At 41.0% G+C, this 16550-nt stretch overlaps 2 long non-coding RNA genes across 3 annotated transcripts in view; both read right to left on the bottom strand.

The window, feature by feature from the left end:
- LOC122174231 (uncharacterized) overlaps nucleotides 1–16550 on the bottom strand; it is a 923450-nt gene that overhangs the window by 579209 nt on the left and 327691 nt on the right. The gene's annotated exons all lie outside the window — the stretch shown is intronic.
- LOC112059898 (uncharacterized) overlaps nucleotides 1–16550 on the bottom strand; it is a 47356-nt gene that overhangs the window by 3297 nt on the left and 27509 nt on the right. For both annotated transcript variants that reach the window (XR_002889164.3, XR_010594527.1), the window contains 2 exons: nucleotides 12329–12473; nucleotides 193–360 (listed from right to left, as the gene is read on the bottom strand). This is a non-coding gene — a long non-coding RNA (uncharacterized LOC112059898). The remainder of the gene's footprint in view (nucleotides 1–192; nucleotides 361–12328; nucleotides 12474–16550) is intronic.

The following is a 16550-nucleotide window of genomic DNA, read 5'->3' on the forward strand; positions in this document are numbered from 1 at the left end:
TATTAGTAGAAGCAAGAAGAGGAAAATTCTCTAATAAGAACAAAAAGGGGCAGCAGTCAGAGCCTTGTGTTGTAAAGCAGAAGTCAAAGGAAAAGGAAGTTTTCTGGTCTGCTCTCTAAGTAGGACAACTTAAAATATTCTTTTCAGTATTTATATAGGGCAAGTAGAAAGAAAAATCAAATATCAGAATACCAAACGTAGGCCACATGAACCCCAGATGTCACGCTGCTCTCACTGGTCTGTGGCCACTTGACTTGTAGGAATGCTGTGGCACGGCAACCCTGGGAAGTCAGTGGAGCGATGCCAGTTTACAACAGCCGAGGATCCAGCTCTTTTAATCTGTTTCATCTGCCTCAAGCTCTGTAAGGATTCAAATGTAATCACAGAACCCTGGATTTATTTTGACAGGAACAGGAGAAAAATCTAGCTCAAATTAATCAGAATATCAAAAAGTAGTAACTGGTCTCAATCACTTCATAGAAATTAGTAGTGGAAGAGAGATATTGTGGCAAAATCTTGTGAAGCCACGTTATGAAGATCTGCTCCGTGGCCTGGTTCCATGACTGTGGGACCAAGTGATCTTTAGGAAGGTAAGGCTGGTGCCAATATAGCCCTCCCCTCTTATTAAGAGACAGAGTCTTTATCCACCTCACACCAGGATCGATGATAACATCAGGCAAATGTTGGGCATACTCAATATCTCCCAGACTCTGCAGATAACAGAGTCAGGAAGAGACTGCATCGGTATAGAGTGGCCCAAGCTAGTCCTAACATTTCAGGAACAGGGTCTGAAGTCCCTCCCCCTAAAAAACTCATGATGATTAGGGAGAAGAGAAGGGCACTGTCACCCTGTAACCCTCTCCAAGTAGCATTTTGTCTGCCTACTCATTCCTCAAACTAACTCCCTCCCCACCCCACCCCCATTCTCTACAAGCTACTTCTCTTTAAATCTTGTTGGAAGAGTTGGCATCACACATTTAATTGCTATAATACAAGCTACAGGAAAACCAGGCTGCAGATGAATATGAGCTTAATCAATACATGAATGGTAAACCACCAATGAAAAGCCAGAGTGCTGCAGGAAGTGTTGTTTGTGATTCAGAAAGTAGGTTCGTCCTCAGTCATTACTGATCTCTCAGACTTGGCCTAGGATAACAAGATGTCAAAACAACATCTTGGGTTACACAGTCCCAGATGTGGGACATCAGGGACTGGGGGAAGGCTGATGATCATTTCTTAATAGCAAGTTGGAGGTATCTATGAACATTCCTTTCTCTGCACTATGCTATAAACTCTGGGCATTGCAGGAGCTTTTTGTTGTTTCTATTGTACAGTAGATCAGTCTGCTGCAGAGCTGGTATCTGAAACTTCCTACAGCAGAGGTAGCTCAGAAGGCAGCAGATAGCTTGGGCTGAATAGGGCATAGCAGACTGTTTTAGTAACTGATTTTCAGTAACACAGGGTTGACTTAACTGTGACTACCATTTGATTATTTCATTAGAAGTTAAGTTAGCTATAGAACATCAGTTTTGTTCTCAGGAAACAAAAGCCACCAGATCTCTATGAAGAGTGGGCTTATGGGTTTTTGCTTATTTACAGAGCTTAGACCATGTGAAAAAGAGACCAATTACTGTTCCAGTGAATTGTGCCTTCCTTATTAAAAATACCGTCCCATTAGATAGGATAGAGTAGTTTAGGGAAATATCTGCTAGAAGGGGATGCCCTCCAATCATGTGAAGCTCATTTACACAATAGACTCAAGCCACCAGTTAGATTTAAGAATGAATTTGAACCTTATTGGAAAGGAGCACAAATGATGGGAGGAAATGAAACCCCTGATCTAAAAGCAGGAGTATTTGCATGGTTAAAATATGTGATTTTTAAAAAGACCATCAGAAAAATGGCTGAGCCCTTTTTACTTTCCCATAAGTCTCTTCTGTAGCCTGAAGCCTTATGTTATGCAGCCGGAGGAAGACTATAAACTACGTAGGTGCATTAGACTATCGATGCCAGTAGCAAAACATTTTCTTCCACCTTCAGCTCACCAGGATCTGTCCACAATGATCTACTCATTTGTCAGCTACACACTGGACTACAGCTTGCCATAGCAGGACTTGAAGGTGAAAGCAATGCGGAGGCTCCAGCTTGTGCAGAAAGCAGCAGCTGACCTCCTGAATGAGGTGCTCACACAGCCTATATCCCCCCTTCCTCAGGCTCTCAATCTGTCTCCATTGCCTGTTTAAGAATTATCCTGATCTTCAAGGCTACATCAACACTGCATGCCCCTGGTAGTGCTGGGTGAGCAGTGGTGTAAGTAGAAATCATTTCTTGCTGGTAGTGCACTCATGGGAGGGACACAAGGAAGGGGGACGTGACTGCCCCACGTGACCCTCCATGTGAGTCTTCCCCACCTCGCCCCCAGCCTGGGGCCCCTGCCTTCTGCCAAGTGAAGGGAAATCTGTTCTCACTGTGAAAGATGGTGTTTTGAGTCACATGGGCAAGTTACATGTCCATCACCCCCACCCATATTCTAATTTGAACATTCACAGAAACAGTCCATTAAGTGTAGACAGGTATTTTCCAGGGTCCATTGTGCACTAAGTGTTCCTTAATGGGCCATTCAACTTGACTTGTCCCTTCATGTGCTGGCTAAATACCTTGTGGGTGTTACCACAGGAGCAAACATGTAGTAAAGATAGCTAATATTCATAACTTCAGATACCAAGATGAATATACATGCATAGAAATAGCATAATCATAAGCACCAGCTATTTCACATACATGACTATTCCAAAAAGAGATTCTGGGGAAAAAATCACACCACATACCTGAGACCCTATGTGCCAGCACCATGCCGCACTGAGTTTTGTTATCTGTTATGTAACAACAGAGATGGAGCCAGTGACATCACTCCGTTTAGCCTAAAAGAGCCGGTTAATTTTTAGCTGTTCAAGTATGACCCCGCCTTTAGTCAGTGAAGGCATTCTGGGACACATTCAGGTTAATGGGCTTCAGTGTTCCTTTGCTGTAAACTTTTTAATGTTCATAAACCTGGTATGTGCTGAGGTGGTTTAAAGCATAACACAGGTTTTTAGGTTTGCAAATTTTATTATTATTTTTTTGCTGGTCATAATGTGGGAGGGTATCCTCTCCGCCCTCTGCTCATGAGGTTATGTATGTGTCTGATTAACACAAAACAATTGGGGCTGTTAAACTTAATTCAAATTCCATAGAAAATTAAGTTCAACTATAGTTTCCAGTACATGATTAAATGGGTGTTTGTATATACAAATATCAACATGCTTAACTACTTATTTTCCCCCACATATGTAGTATTTCAGTCTGTTTATATGGAATATGGGGATTGGGTGTATATGTATTTAAAAGACAAATTGTAAGTAGAACTGTATCCTAAACTGCATTATGATATCATACCCAAACATTGCGTTTCATTCAACTTCCTTTATAGGAACAGACTCCTGAAATTCTTACCACAAAAGTGATCCATAGTAATGCAAATAGTCTCATTGTCTTCACTGGGATTGATCAAATGAGTAAGGGTTTACAGGATTAGGTTCCAAGTTTGTAAATTGTTCTGAACGAAACTGACAATGCCTGAGCTGTCAGATCAGAAGGACTTCATTCGAATAAAGGCGGGAAGATGTGTGATAAGTCTTAATTCCGTTGCTAAAATGAGGAACTTATTTTCAGCAGTTCTTGGCCGATTCTAATCCCGAGGAAGCTACTTTAAGGCCCTCAGTATCCAGCATTATAATCTTCATTTATAGTTTTCTCACCAACACAGCTGGAAAATGAGCCATTTGTTTTCTTTGTTTTGCTGCGCCAGTTCCAGTTAACAAAATGCATGTTAGACTAGTTTGGCTGTAAATAAGAATTCTATGTTTACATTGGTGACAACACCACTGATTCCTGTCAGGCTGCAGAACTGGGCTGACATCAGATAGGGCCGCCGAGAGTGGGTTTGGGCCCCGGTGAAAAAAAATTTTCGGGCCCCCCAACAACGGCAGACCGGCTAAACGGGGCCGACGAGGAGGGGGGGGGGAAGCCGGGCCCCCTTCCGGACCGCTGGGCCCCGGTAATTTGTACCGGTTCCCCCCCCCCCCCCCCCCCGTCGTCGGCCCTGACATCAGAATCCAAACATCCTCTGGTCAGACATTCCTCTAATGATTTGGACTTGGTGTGATGCAGTATGAATGTCATGGATAATTCAGACCAATGGGGAGAAACAGAATCAAAAACACTGTTTTAAAACACCTTCTGTCCTCCTCCCCTCTTGAGGACTCGGGTCCTGACCAATGTAAAACAGCACAATACATATGCTAACAAACTTAAACAAAGCCTTTGTTTAAGTTTGTTATCATATGTATTGTGCTGTTAAAGCCACATCAAGAATGAATGCCATCCCTAGCCACATTCTGCTCCTTTAAGGAACAGAGCGCAGCCCCGCCCCACCCCACCCCCTGGTGGGGGATAGCCCCACGTCTTTCCAGTACCCCTTACTGGCTAGAAATCTCTTGCAGGTACTGCATACCAGAGGGTACTGCCCTATTTTCACTCCTGCGTCTGAGGTATACATAGCTCCATGCCACGGTGAAAAGCAGGCTGTGGCAGGGAAACAATCCAGCAGCTCTCTGCAGTGGGAAAAGGCTCTGACAGCAGGGAGCTGCTATATCCTTTTACTCTGCAGGGAGGCAGTGGGACACTACACTGCTAAAAATATCAGTGTAGACAGAGAGGTTTAGGTATGTCTTTACTCTCCTCACCTAAGCAGTGCCTCACCACATGCTCTACTATTTATACTAGTGCTGGGGGGCATGTAGCTTATATACTCAACACACCACTGAAGGCAGAGAGTAGTGTAAATGTACCTGAAGTCAGCAGTGAGTCAGGGCAAAACTACATCAGGTGACAGCTTCTGCAGCCAAGAGTTCTCAGCACAGGTCCCAGAGCATAACACATGAGCTGGAGAAACATTTTCAGTAGAGAAAGCACAAATATGGAATGAGCTTCCAGAAGTCAAACTAATCCACCTCAACACCACACTGCACGACCATCCTTCACAGAGAAGCCTCCTTGTGTAATCAGAATAACTTTAGCCATCTATTTGTGAAAATCAGACTCTTAAATCTTGATTTAGGCATCTAAATAATGAAAATGTTCTTGATTGTACATTTATATAAAGTACATTGGGCAAAAGGTCTAATTAGTTTATCTACTTAAATCTTGAGGAGCAGTATAGTATAGTAGATACTTTAATTACTCTTTGAATTGTGGCCAGAAAATCAAGGTGTTTGTATATAATTTTTAATTCAGCAATTGAAAACTCAGTAGTATTAAAAGAAAATGGTAAATGGAACATTACATTCAATATGGAGTACTACAGAAGTAGCGTAATAATTAAAGCATACAATATATATGACCTGGTGTTCAGGAATCATACTTGCCTTTTAGAAGAGGAGATTCTGATATTTTTCTGTTGAATTTAGTGAAATTATAATTCAAAACAGTAATCCGGCTCAGAAAAGCAAGGTAACAAGACATGAAAATGAATAATTCAATGGGCCAAATTCTGCTATAAATTACAGTTTAAATACAGAGCAAACCCACCAACTTCAGTTACACTGGAGTACTTCCACTAAGAGCAGAATTTGGAACTCAGTAGGGAGGGCTGGGTTTCTCTCCCACACCGAATGTAGAGATTTAGCATTGGTGAAACTTTCTGCAGTGTACAGAGCCAGCACATGATTTATGCATTGCTTAATCAAAATAGTGGGTGTTAAATGGTACAGTCCTTGCACTGGCTCTCTGAATAGGGGTGAATTCCACTCAGTGTGCATACATTTCCAACCGCCTTGCCTCATTACGAATGACTATTTAGAAAACCCATGAGCGAAATCCTGGCCCGGGTGAAGTCATTGGCAATATTCCCATTTACTTCATTGGGGCCAGGAAATCACTCCATGTTCTCATGCTGTCAGTGAGTGATTTAGAGTTGATCTGAGACCTGGTCTATGATGGGTTCCCTAAAAGGAAGTGTTTATAATATGAATTGTGACATTGAAATGCATCACAGTATTAATCCACAGTACTTAAAACCTTGTATCTGCATTTTTTGGGGAGTTCTCTAAACCAAACCTTTAAGACTTTTCAACTTTGCTTATCATTAACATACGCAGGTCAGTTAAAGTATGTTCCACCTGCACTCTACTCATGTAAACTCTATGGATTTACACATATAGACTATCATATTGTTCAGTGTTAATGAACATGTGATCAAACTGCTGTTGTGATGCATCAGAACAAGGGATTACAATTAATGTTGCAGTGCGAATTGTAGCTATGGATTTCTTGGTAGCTATAAATTCTGTTACATTATATCTTTCTAAATTCATAACCACATTTATTCACATTGTATGGAATATATTACTCAAAAAAGTTTTCCTACATTGTGTATGTGACCCAGGAAAAAATATGGAAATATCCCTCAACATTATAAAATCCCAACTGAGCACACACTTTCACATGTGAGTAGTCCCAGTGAAGCCAATGGATTTAATTGTGTAAAGCTCATCGTGTTGTTAAACATTTGCCAGATCAGGACCTCGTTTAGGTTAAATTTAAAGGAAAAATACAAGAGGTTCAAAGGGAGCAATTAATCATTTCAGTGGGAGGATTGCATGGGAGGTCTGAGCAGTGGTTTCCTGCAGCTGATTAAAAAAATAAAAATGATTCTTTGCATATGAAATAAACATGGCAGCCCTCCACAGAAAACATACCTTACACAGAAGAGATAGTTTAGTGCCCTGGCTAATAGCCCTGCTTCTCTTGAAAAAAAAAGAAATACTCTGAAACCTGTCTTATCCAATATAATTTTTCATTTTAATACACATTTCATAGAGAATTGATTACTACACAGATAGGTATCAGTATGTGGGAAAGCAGCGCAAATGGGAATCACAGATCTTTCATGGAAGTCAAACATGGGTTTAGAGAATCACTCTTTTTCCAGCAGAGAGGCCTATTGCAAGACTAGAACCTTGAATTTATGGTAGGCCTTTGAGAAGGACTCCAGAAATCACTTCAGACCAATAACAAAAGTGTCACAGATGACAGCTAATGACCTTCAAATAAACATAAATTACACAGGACTTTGGAAACTATTTAACAGAAAACTGCTTTCCACGACAGTCACACATCAATTAAACAAATGACTGAGTCTGGCCAAAAAATAAAAATAAAAATAAATCATTTTTATGAGGTAGGCCTTACATTTTGGGTGCAGATTAGTCTGAGTTTTTGTAATTTCCAGTACAAGTGATATAGTGCTTTTGTGGAAGATATTTTAGCTGCAAAAATGGCTGTATCCATTTTGCTCAAAGCAGTAGTTTGAAATTTGATGGGGAAAAGCAATTCTTCCAATATTTAAATTAAATGGAATTCTACGTAAGAAAATGTAATTACAATTGTCTTAATAAGCCTGCTGTTATTGGCAATTATTTCAGCAACATTAAACAGTAAGGGACCACTCTTGTCAATGGAAGACTCCCAATTAGAGCTGGGAACATTTTTCAGCCTTTTTTTTATTAAAGATGAAGATTTGGTGACACTGAAATATATGAATTCATGTCAATTTTGCCAAACTGTTTAACAAAAAATGTTTCCAAAAGTCAGAAATGTTTTAACATTTTTCAAACCAAAATACTATATTTCATTTCTCTGGTTTTGTGATACAGCAGAACCAGGGAGAGGGGAGATATATAAGCCCTAGGCTAATTAAGGCGTGGATCCCTATAGACTAGGGAAGGTTACTGCAGGTTAATTGGAGCACATGTAGCCAATTAAGGCCCTGTCAGGACCTAATTAAAAAAAAAAACCCTGCTTCAGAGTGAGGAAGAAGAGAGGACTGGAGTTTGGAGGTGTGTTGCTGAGAATTGAAAAACCTGAGAACGGAAGGAAGGAAGGGAGGAACAGACAGACACCCACCCACCCACCAACCCATCCTGTATTAAGGACTGAGGGTAACCTTACCCAAGGAGGAAGAGGATAAGAAACCTGCAGGAGTTGAGAGGGGCTGGGGCTCAGAGTGAGGAGCAAACTGAGACCCCCTTCCCTTCTCTACCAACTTCGTGGGCCACTAGTGGGACCTGTGGTGCCACAAGAGCTGGGGCAAGTGGTGGCATCATAGCCCCACCACCAAGAAAAGTGTGGGACCCACCATACCAACATTAGCCATTTTTTCAGTTTGAAGAACTTTGTTTAATATAAATGTGAAGGAAATGTCTAACCAATGAACATAAAATGTTCAACATTGAAAATGTTTATTCAGCTCCAAACAAAACTTTGATTCTCCAAGAATTTTAATAAAAATCAATTTGGGGTCAATCCAATAAGATTCCACCCCCACTCCCCCTTTTTTCAGGATTGTCAGCAAACCAAAAAAAACCCCACTATTTACACAGTTCCCTTAATGTCAAGGGGCTTTGGATAGAATCCTAAGAGCCCTACATCCATGACTGTAAGTAGCTCCTATACTCCATTGCATGCCATAAAACAGAGCTTTATGGCAGATCAGCCTGCTGGGACATGAGATAGATTTGTGAACTGGAATGTGGGGACTGGCCAATAGGTCTGTATATTCCATGAAACCACTTGACAAATCTTGTATGAGAGGAAGCATCTGCTACTCTGAGACCATGTTCTTATACATTATAATCAGGACTTCTAGCTGGACACCATTACTGTACAAGAGTCTCTGCCTTTCACATGAACGCCAATGGTGATTCATATTTGCTATTTCTTAGCAGGAGATCCTGTCCGATGAAGCACCAGTATCAGCAAGACAGAGCACTCACAGGAGAAGGATACTGTTAACATATATAGTTATAGTCTACTTCCTTTTCCTCACTCTTTATTTTTGGAGCAGTGCGAAGGGGTCTGCTCCCTATAGATACTATGTAGGCAGTAGGGCAAGGAAGTGATAGGCATTTCTGTCTTGCCCCCTGTTGACAGCCATCCCTGCCCTTCAGCGTCTGTCCCCTTCTGTGACTTGTCCCTCAGTTAGGATTTGGAAACTGTCATATAAGGTCTCTGGTATCATGGATAGGCTTTTTGTCTCCAGTTCCATCAGGGGCTGGGTAAGGGAGCCCAGGCCCACCCTCTCCACTGGATTCTAAGCCTGGGCCCAAAGATAGGTGGCTAAGTCCTGCACGCTGGAATGCTATGTGGCTGTGTCCCTGGATCATTTCCTACCAGCCTCCCCACACAAGAGGGAACAGCAAAGACATGTAAACAAAATAAGTCAAAGAATGTGTCTGTGACCTTGTAAACACCCAAAGTCCTTTCCCCTCGACTGGTCAGTCAGAGGATCCATAGTCGGGGGCAGCTGAGCCCCCCCATAGTTTTTGTCTTACAGCACTTCAGAGGATAGGCCTACTCACCTCCACTGCCTGCCTGCACATGAGCTACTCTGCTCTCCTTTTAAGTTCCTCCTCCAGCCAGTACATGCATTGGAGGTGGTGCTGCCTGGCTCCAGAACAGCTCCTTAACCCCTTCTCCAATGTGGAGTTTATACACAGGCAGAGACTGTATTTTACTGTGTGTTTGCCCAACATCTAGCACAATGGGACTCCAATGTTGTCTGGGACCTCAAGACACCATCATACTGCAAAATAATAAGAGACATTGAACTAGAGATAGGTATTTCTAAAAATTGTTTTGAAAAATAATATACAGTACTAGATATTTAATGATGGAATTACTGCAAATACTGCAGTTTTCCTTTAAAAGAGCTACCATCCCCATTTCTAATCTGAGGTACCTTTCCGAATTTATTTGCAAGTTTGACCACCTAGTCATTCAGTACTTAAAAAAACTATACATGCAAAGCATGTATATAGTGGCTAACAAAGTACCATGGCATTTCCCAAGTTAGTGGACTAACATCAGAAATATGGCTCAGATGCCCAAATATATTCTGCTCTGTGAACAGCTTCACTGTGATTTAAACCTCAGTACAAGGTATAGTGGTCTCAAGAGTGCTTGCTGGTTGTTTATCTTCCCCAGTTATATTGCTTTCTCTTCCAAGTGTCCCTACCTATTTTTCTTCTGTCGTCTTTTCCTATTCTCTGCCAAACCTCCACAATCCATTAGCTACTATTTTCTCTTTCCCTGGTTTCTCCTGTGTTGCCCTGAGACTGCTCTTTTTTAAGGACTTTCATTGTCTCTGACACATCATACTTCCTTGTGCTGCTGACTCTGCTTATCAAGTGTTTTGGATCTTCTCCCACCCTGTGATCCTTTGAAATACAAAAATTGCAATTTCTGTTCCATGCTGGAGCTGTACTCTCTCATCTGCCATGTTAACTCCCAGTATTAACAGGAACAAGCTAGTGCATGCTTCACTATTGTGAGGTACATAAGAATGGCCATACTGGGTCAGACCAAAGGTCCATCTGACAGTCGCCAATGCCAAGTGCCCCAAAGGGACTGAACAGACAGGTTATCATTAAGTGATCCATGCCCTATCACCCAATCCCAGCTTCTGGCAAACAGAGGCTAGGGACACACTTCCTGGCTAATAGCCATTGATGGACCTATCTTCCATGAATCTATCTAGCTCTCTTTTGAACCCCATTATAGTATTGGCCTTCACAACACCCTCTGGCAAGGAGTTCCAGAGGATGACAGTGCATTGCGTGAAAAAATACTTGTTTGTTTTTAAACCGGCTACCTATTAATTTAATTTGGTGGCCCCTTGTTCTTGAATTATGAGTAGGAGTAAATAACACTTCTTTATTTACTTTCTCCCCACCACTCATGGTTTTATAGACCTCTATCATATCCCCCCTTAGTCACCTCTTTTCCAAGCTGAAAAGTCCCAGTCAAGTAGCGACACAAGTTTCATAATACTGCTGAGTGGATACTATAATGGGCTGTCATTAGAAAACCCACTATCCTTGAATATCTGCCATAGATTTAAAGTCATGATAGAAGGCATACTCAGTGGGTTTGGCTTCTATTGATCAAGATTTGTTTGTTTTTCTTTTATTAACTTTATTTTCTCTGTTTAGTTGTCAACACATTTCTGGAAGCATCAGTGATCATTTTATGTAACAACCTAGCATAGTTTATGTAATGAATAGTTTATTTAAATAAGGGATAGTTGAAATGGCTATAGAAATACAGTAAATAAATGAACATGGAGAACTAGAACCTGTTCCTTATCACACAGACACCTGGGTTTACGGCTGTGCTCCAGAGCACAGCAGAGACTTGCAACTGGGTCTCTCTTACTGTGCATGAGTGTGTTAAGTGCGGTGCTATTGGATATTCTTGGGAGGGGCTCTCTCATTGGCTCGTGTTGAAGGTGTTCCACTTTGTATAAACAAACATACATTTAGTGAAGCAGGGACTGGAGACCAGATGTTCCCAACCGCCACCAGGTGAATGCCCTAACAGCTGGGCTGCAGAGTCATTCTCTCTGGCTTAATGTGTAAAAGATTTGAGTAGTCAAAGTGAAGCAGCTTCAACAGGATGGGGGCGGGGAGGAGGAGAGAGCGCGCACAGTATGCAATAGCATGGTGGTTAGGGAAGACACTTGTATTCAAGTCCCTCCTCTAGAGTAAGGATTCAAACTTATGTCTCCTACATACCAGGTATATATCCCAACCATGAGGCTAATAGGCTTAAGATGGTAGCACCAGTGCTCTCTTGATGTTGTGAATGATGCCTAAATCCCTTGTAAGTCTAGCCTAAAATGAAAAATTTCCAAGATAAACTTTGTTTGACTGAAACAATTTGCCAAAAAAGTCAAAAGCATTCAAAGTGTTACATCAATCTGAATCTGCATTTTTTTTTCCTGTGGAAAAAAGTTTTGTCCAGCCCTATTTAGATGGTTGTGTCTACTTATGCTTTGACATGGATGTCTTGGTAGTTTTCAAATATTTCAGTTTGTAACCAATGCCATAGATTTTTTCTGTTAATATAGTTTTCCCTGAGAACAGATTTGGAAGCAGTTCTCATGACCACAAGATAACTCCCGCCCATTTACGTGAGCTCAGCAATAGATCAAAAGTCAATTACAGCAGATGCTGTAGGAAGTGTACACATGTTCTTCTGGGTACTATTAAGTTTACAGTGTAATGGAATTGCTCATGACAGATAATGGATTTCAACTCATTAAATAGATTTCTGGAAAAAATACAGTGGAGTTTCACAGGACAGTTGTTCATCACCTCTCAGCTCAGCATAGAGTGAAACCATTAGAAAGTCTGGGAAATTTACCCCCAAAGTTCTTGTATTTAATTACCCAATTTTCTTGTATATCAGTGACAGCTCAGGTGCAAAGACCTTCTCCTCTTACTCCTCTGGCTGCACAACAGCCTTGGCCTTAGAGCACCTGTTAGACTGATTTAAGTTCTTTCTTCTGGACACAGTCTTCCTCTCAGCTGTTCCTATTCAGAAAAACAAAACACAGCCTTCACCTAGATGCAGGCTCTTAGAGACAGACATAGGGGGAAAAACACCAAAGAAAACAGCAAGAGTTTTACAGGGGGACACACCACATTTTTTTCCCTTGGCAGTGCAACTTCAGAATCTAACAGAACAAGAGGGTCAATACTAGAACCAGCTTCTCAGAGTATCTTATATAAACAAACAAAAATCCATTCTGATCTCTGAAGTTTTGATAAAAAAGGAAGTTCTTAAAGGCAAACTGTAGTTTTGTGAATAGAGTGCACTTATATATGTGGATGGGAAATGTGTCTCTGCGAAATAGTTTTCTAAACTTTTTGCCATTTAATGACTGAGTTTGCACTAGAAGTTATTTTATTTACTGTCATTCTAATAGGTTAAGTGTTGTCAGCTGAGTACCTGTTAGTTGACCTGAAATATTTAGGAAATCATTTTTAGCTTACGAAATTAATATATCAATAGATACTTCCTGTGTCAATGCACATTATGGCCCTAACTCTGAACTATTTCAGCAGGGTTTAGGGCACCTCTATGCCACTGGAGGATTTCCCTACAAAAGGGACATTCTCTGACCAGTGAAGAAACTCCTATTGACTTCAATGGCAGCTACATTAAGTCCTTCACTTTGCCCAAAATTGACATATTGGGGGCAAGGATCTGACTTAGTTTTAGCATCTCAAAATCAGTTAGCAGCTACTGTTTGAATAAATTATTAGTGTCTTTCATAAATGTCTCTGAATTTGACAGCAAGATGTTTGATCCTGATCATCTGACTGCTTCTGTTTAAGTCATAAAGAGAATTAGATGTTTGTTGTTCAATAAATAAATGGTACAAAGTTAAAATTAGTCAGTTAGTTTCAGGACTGGGATGTGGGCAATCTAGTCTAGTGGCTGGAGACAAAATGAGAAGGGACCAGGAACCAGAGCAAAGGGTGAGAGTTATAGTCCAGATCCAGGGCCAGCAATTGGCAACAAGGGTCAGAAGCAGAATGACCTGGATAGAAGCAGAGACTCAGCCTGGGGCAAGGGCTTGGGGCTTGGTCAGAGCAAGGCTAGAAACAAGGCAGGAGCAAGGCAAGTACAGGGGTGATGGCAGCTTCATGCAAAAACACTGAGCAACTTAAGGGCATGCATCCTGGCTCCTTTCAACTGACCAATTAGTTTTCCTGGAGGCTGAAGTCACTAAGTCCAGGCTCAGCTATAGGCCCTTCTTTTGAGGGTTAGGAACTGGTGGATGTTCATTATCATTCTGGGGATTGAATTACATCTTGGGTTCCTGGAAACATTGGCTTAAATTTTCAAGAGGAATAGATGTTGGATGCCTGAACAGTTAGGTGCCTAACTTGAGACACTAAAGAGCCCCAGCTTTTAGAAAGTGCTAAGCACCACTCTCTGAATATAATGCTCCTCTAAACTGTTTCACAAGTCTCCCCATTTTTGGCTGCCCTCAAAAATACTAGTCACTTCTGAAAATTGTACATAAACAAGCCTCACTTTAGTGCTGGTGGGGCGGAGTGCAAGAAAGTCTGTCAGGAAAAAAATAGATATCTTGCTGACTGGAGAGGAGGCAGCCTGGTTTTTGTAAAAAGCAACAGAGGGTCGACCCTCTGTTGCTTTTTACAGATTCAGACTAACACGGCTACCCCTCTGGTTTTTGTAAGTCATTCCTTACCCATCCTCTTGGAAAGGATTAGTAAAATAATGGCTAATGGATACTGTTATGTCTTTAATCATGAGAGTTTATCATTATATTAATAAACACACTGGAAGAGATATATAGCCACTTTGTACCAGTTGAGCCAGTGTAAAGTTACCTGATGTGGGCACCCCTTGGTGTAGGGCAGGCACAGAACTCTGCCTTCTCTCCCACATTCCTGCAGTAGCTTCCAATATGTTCCAGAGTATTTCTATACCTTGATATTCCCTGTTGTCCCAGTGCTTAAAGAGCTCTGGCAACAGCGATATCAGTTAAAGCAGCCTTCAATTTGCTCTAACCTGTCCTGGGGAAGCTAGTCCCGGCATAAGTTCTTTCTTAGTGTCGGTGCATGTTGCAGGGATGAATTCCCCCTCTCATCACCCCTGCCAGACCCAATGCAATGCATTTGTGGTAAAGGATATACTCTGCTACCATCACTGGAGGAACTGCTACTCCTGAGACAGCAAAATATGCTGGGGATAACAAAGCTGCAATACCATCTAGTGAAGGGAACTGTAGCATCACATTTTAGAAGTATAAAAAGCTAGCTGAACATTCAAGACCCACCAGAGATGAAATTGAGATTTTCACCCTGCACTGTGAGGCTATTCAAGAAACTTGGTAACCACAGTTTGAGACCTAAAATCCCTTCAAACTGGTTAAGAGATAGGAAGCAAAAGGCAATGATGACCAAATATTAATGTAATTTATTAATTAAATTGTTGTGATTAATGTATTACATTAATTGTAATTAATGTAAAATTAACGGGTTTGAATTCAATAGTGGCCAAAGAGTAAGTGGCCAGTTCTCACTAAAGTCAATGGGAGGTGAGGGCACTCAACACCTGGTAGGATCAAGGTCCATATGCTCTCTTTTGGAGTGCATACTTGGGATTTTTTTTTTTTTTTTAAGTTTCAGAAATGACAGCAAACAAACAAAATCAGTTATTCACCCAGCTCTAATAGAAATTTCTATGTTCCTAAATTTGTTTTGGCACTCTAATCCCAGAACTTGAAGCAGCATGAGACAGAAGTAACAAATAAAACAGGAGAAACTGAAGAAATTGCTGTTGAAGTAATCCATAATTCATATGCTAAAGATGGCAGTTTTATATATAGAAGTAAGCTTTGAAGAAACTCCTGCATAACTTATATCTCATGTAAAAAAGGGCAGAAGTCAGGCTAACAGCAATTTGAATTAACAAGGCAAAATAACTAATTGTGTAGAGAAGGGCTGGGTTCTGATAACCTTGTCGCTTTAGCACTGAGTGCTGCCCTACTCAACATCAATTATAATCCCTTTCTAAAACAAACACTGGAGAAAGATGAAAGCTCTATCTGTAAAGGTTTAGAAAATAACAATGCAGGCCCAGAGACACAGATATTATTATAAAAGAGGCCTTATACAGTGGGAATAATATAAACAAAAGAGATTAAGTGTTTACAATGGTTCTTTGAGGGAAAGCAATGATCCTCCTGTTGGCACTACATGAAAATGATTTTAATCACTCTAATGGGGGAGACGGATACTTTGTGAAAGAAAAATTCCATAAATGTACTTTTAGAAGGTAAATTGTTCTCCCTCTCTTTCTTTCCTGAGTAGAAAGACTCTGTTTAAATATTTGATGGGGGGAAAGGAACAATTTATGCAATGTAGTATGGAGATTTCAAACAATTTCATGTTGTTGAAAGAAGGAGGAAGAATAGAAACATGCTAAAGCAGAACTACTTTTTAAAAAATAAAACTGAGGGTAAAATACAGAGAGCAAGTTCTTCTAAATCTTTGAACCATTAAGGTGAATTTTTTTAAAGTAATTTCATGCAAAAATATTTTCTCCCAGAATTCAGATAATTGGCTTCATGTGTAAATGCCCAATGGTGTCTAGGTCTTTGCTTTTCTGTCTGAAATCTGACAAAGTAGAAAAGGGTTCATGTTGTGACTCACCACACCACACAAGAGTCAGGTGTTTGCCAATGGTAACCCTTTTCCACAAGGAGTGAATGAAAGTGAGAAATGAAAGTATGGAAGATCGGATTGACCATCTTCAGGACCTGACCTTCCCTTTCCTATGGATTCACAGGAGAGGATCAGGCCCTAAAATGAGGTAGATTCATGTGTTTCTTTTAGGAGATGGCTACACTTGCAGATGTAGAGTGCTGTGAGTTAAAACCACCTTTGGAGAGCGCAGTAAGGAAAGCGCTGCAATCTGTCCACACTGACGGCTGCAAGCGCATTGTCATGGCCACATTTGTGGCACTTGCAGTGGCATTGGGAGTGGTGCATTATGGGCAGCTATCCCACAGAGCACCTCTTCCCATTCCAGCACTGTGGCTTTTGGGAAGGGGGCGGGGCATGCAGGGC

The sequence above is a fragment of the Chrysemys picta genome, chromosome 1 (genome assembly GCF_011386835.1).
Source record: "Chrysemys picta bellii isolate R12L10 chromosome 1, ASM1138683v2, whole genome shotgun sequence".
Lineage (NCBI taxonomy): Eukaryota > Metazoa > Chordata > Testudines > Emydidae > Chrysemys > Chrysemys picta.